The sequence below is a fragment of the Rattus rattus genome, chromosome 18 (assembly GCF_011064425.1).
Source record: "Rattus rattus isolate New Zealand chromosome 18, Rrattus_CSIRO_v1, whole genome shotgun sequence".
Lineage (NCBI taxonomy): Eukaryota > Metazoa > Chordata > Mammalia > Rodentia > Muridae > Rattus > Rattus rattus.
The window spans coordinates 44,500,365-44,504,477 of record NC_046171.1 but is presented as its reverse complement, the minus strand read 5'-3'; the positions used below and the strand labels follow the sequence as shown (position 1 = coordinate 44,504,477).

Here is a 4,113-nt window from a genome sequence, read left to right as displayed (position 1 = left end):
TGTTGCCTGTCCATGGGATATGTTCTAGCTGGGCTGCTTTGTCTAGCCTCAGTGGGAGAGGAAGTGCCTAATCTCAAAGAGACTTGAAATGCCAGAGTCCAGAGAGGTCCCAGGATGGCCCCCACCTGCTCAGAGAAGGGGAGTAGAGAATGGGGGGAAAGATTGGGGGAGGGGCAGCGAGCAGAATATAAAATGAGTACGTTAAAAAAAATACCAATACTCAAGTTACTCCACAAAAAAATTAACAGAAGGAACATTGCCCAATTCATTTTATGAGGCTACAGTTACCCTGATACCTAAACTCCATAAAGACAAGAAAGAAAATGACATGTCAATTTCCCTTCAGAACATAGATGTAAAAATACTCAATAAAGTGCTTGCAAACTGGATCCAAGAACACATCAAAAAGGGCCATTCACCACGATCGAGCAGGCGTCATCCTAGAGGTGCAAGGATGGTTCAACATACAAAAGTCGGTATAGTTCACCGTGTAAACAAACAGGAAGGAAAAAAGAAACCAGAAGATCATCTCGTCAGAATATGACACCACTTCATGATAAATATCCTGGAGAGACTAGGGATACAAGAGACATACCTAAACATAATAAAGATAGTCAAAATCAAGTTAAAATGGAGAGAAATTAAAAACAATTCTACTAAAGCAAGACAAGGTTGTGCACTCTCTCCATACATAGTCAATATAGTACTTAAAGTCTTAACTATAACAATAAGGGAACTGAAAGGGATCAAGGGCATACAAATTGGGAGAATGGGGGTAGAGCCAAAGTACCTTTATTTACAGATGATATGATAGTATACATAAGTGACCTGAAATTTCCATTGGGAAACTCCTACGGCTGGTAAACACTTTCAGCAAAGTAGATGGGTACAAAATTAACTCACAAAAATCAGCAGCCTTCCTCTGTACAAATGACAAACTGACCGAGAAAGAAATCAGGGAGGCAACATCTTTTACAATATCTTCAAATAATATAAAATATCTTGGGGTAACTGTATACAAACAAGTGAAAGATTTGTATCATAAAAACTAAGACACAGAAGAAATTGAAGAAAATATCAGATGTGAAAACTTTCCATGCTCATGGATCAGTAGGATTAACATAGTCAAAATGGTCATCCTGCCAAAAGCAATCTACAGATTCAGTGCAATCCCCATCAAAAGTCCAACACAATTCTTCACAGATCTTGAAAGGACAGTCTTCAGCTTCATATGGAAGTACGTACACACACACACACACACACACACACACACACACACACACACACACACACACACACAAGGATTGTTAAAACATTCCTTAATAATAAAAGAACTGTTAGGAATATCATCATTCCCAACCTCAGATTACACTACGGAGGTACAGTGATTAAAACCAGCATGTTACTGGCACAAAGGAATAGTCAATGGAATCAATCCACACACTTATCTGATTTTTGATAGAGACCAGAAATACATGCTGGGAAATAAGATAGCATTTTCAACAAATGGCCCTGGTCAAACTGAATGTCTGCATATAGAAGTTGAATGTCTGCGTGTAGAAGAATGCAAACAGGTCCTTACCTCCTGAATAAAACTCAACTCCAAGTGGGTCAAGGACCTCAACTAAAATCAGATACACTGAACCCTAAGAGAAGAGAAAGTGGAGAAGAGCCTTGAACTCATTGGCAAAGGAAATGACTTTCTAAACAGACTATGATTAGCATAGGCATTAAGGCCAACAATTAATAAGTGGGACCTCATGGAACTAAGAGAACTTTTATATGGCAAAGGACACCATCATTTGGAATGGCAGCCTACAAAATGGGACAAGATTTTTACCTACATCACATCCTATAAGGGGCTAAAATCCAAAATAGATAAAGAACTAAGAAAACAACAACAAAACAAACATACATCTAGAAAACAAATAGTCTATTTTTAAAACAAGGTATAGACTCTAAACAAAATTTGCAGAAGAGGAAACTCAAGTAGCTGAGAAACCCTCGGGTCCGGTTTCCTTCTTTAGGTTGGAGCTCACCTGTAGCTCCTTCTGTAGGGTTGGATTTGTACATCGATGTTGCTTAAATCTGGTTTTACTCTAGAACATCTTATTTTCTCCACCTATCGTGATTCGCCTTGAGCTAGAGCCCCTGAGACCGCACTCCCTTGGAACTGGAGAATCATAGGAGCTTCCCTGGACTCCCCCAGGAGCCAGGGAGCTGGGTGCAAGGAGCCTTTCTGGTTTTTCCTTTAGCTCCTGAGCTGCTCCATTCACACTCTAACTTGAGCTATTGCCCTAACACCAGGAAAGCCCCCAAGTCAGACATTCACCCCATCTCATCACTGTTCTACAAATCACGCTGAACAACCAGACACTAGTGGGCACCTGGCAGTGGTCTAGCTTGGCATTCTCCACTGGGCCTTGGACTTAATGAAAAGGCCCTTTCTCTACATTGGGAAAAAAAGAATAACAGGAGACATTCATAGTTAGAGTAGATATTCTGATTCAATGCTTGCATTATATAATATTATATTGTTAATATAAATTATGTTAATATTAATATTATTAAATATAAATATATTTAATATTATATGTGTGTATATTAAAGAGGCTTAAGCCTACAGAGGCTGAAGTGGCTCACAGAGGGTTCTAGAGCAGACTGAAGGCACAGTAAGGAGACACACTTACTGCCTCTGAGTCTCACAGTAGCTCATCCACTCCTTTGAAGGGCAGCATTAGAGTACTTGGCCTTCGGGTTCTCATATTTCTGGAGAAAGTCATCAGAGACTGTCTGCACAGCATTCTGTCTTAACTGGTCACTCCCTTGGGCCATGAATGACATATGATCAGGTAAAGGACCAACAGGCACTGCCATGATCCCACCTGTCCTTCAAATATTCTTACAGCCCCAATACTCCCTACCATGTACTGCCCCCAACCCCAGCCTCTCTCTGGTCCACCCCAAGTTGACGCTGGTTGTCATCCTACATGCGTCCTTTGAGTGTCTTCTTCAATTTTGACATTTAGTACCAGGGAGTTCTCAGAATGCCTGTGGGAATTTGCACTCTGCTTGCTCTGTCACTGTCACACTGTGTCCTCACCAGGTAGAACCCCAAACACTCACTAGACTAGCTAACTGATTCATCTATAATATCCACTGTCTTGTCCCAAACCTATGTCTTTTAACAATCTTGATTCTGTCTCAGAAAACAAGCGTGTGTCCCCAAGTTGCTGGTTACTCATATTGGCAGCAGTCCCATTCTGACACTGGGGTACCACCAGAGTCTGGGAAGATGTGGGTGTTTGGTTACAGGTCCTTCATCTGGAAGGTGGACTCCCTGCCCCAGGATAAGCTGGTTGTTTACATCACAAACTACAGCCCGTGCTTCAGGCAAGACGTCACTGATGAACACAGGGTCCTCACAAGCCTGGAAGAGTTGTGACTCTTGTTGAAGATCCTGGGGGTGTTGCTTACGATAGGAAACGAAGAGGACGTTAAAAACTACCTTGAATTCAGACAGAAAGGGGGCTCGAGAGCTACAACGGTCATTGTTTTATCCAAAAGATGCTGCAACGAAACTTACTCAGCGTTTGTTTGCTATTGCTCCTCATCGTATGGAAATCCCAACTCTCTTGGTTCTGCACCTCTGGAAGACATTGCTGAACACAATCTCAGTGCAGCTGGTCCACGTGGTAGAAATACAGAATGTCTTTTTGAACTTGCAGGTTCTGTTAGGACACTTGTGCCAGGAGACACAGACAAGTATCTCTTCTCTTCGGGAAAACTCGTAAAGGAATGTTAAGAAGGGAACTAAAACACATGGTTGCCTGCTCCTCCAAACAGGCAGAGCTTTTAGTCCTCAGGGAATAACTTCAGTGTTGCCCAGTGGTAGTGGTGCACCCCTTTAATCCCAGCACTGGGGAGGTAGAGGCAGATGGATAGATGGCTCTCTGTGAGTTAGAAGCCACGATGGTCTACAAAACTTGTTCCAGTTCAGCCAGGGCTACCCAGAGAGGAAAATACAAAAACAGTAAGTTCAGAACAGAACAGCAGTATGTTTCAGACAACCTTCCTTGAAGATCTTACTACATAATGGTATAGTTGGAATAT

At 41.9% G+C, this 4,113-nt stretch overlaps 1 pseudogene; it reads left to right on the top strand.

Annotated features, from left to right (window-relative positions):
• Positions 1-3,295: 3,295 nt before the first annotated feature.
• Positions 3,296-3,805, top strand: LOC116886982 (annotated as a pseudogene).
• Positions 3,806-4,113: the final 308 nt, after the last annotated feature.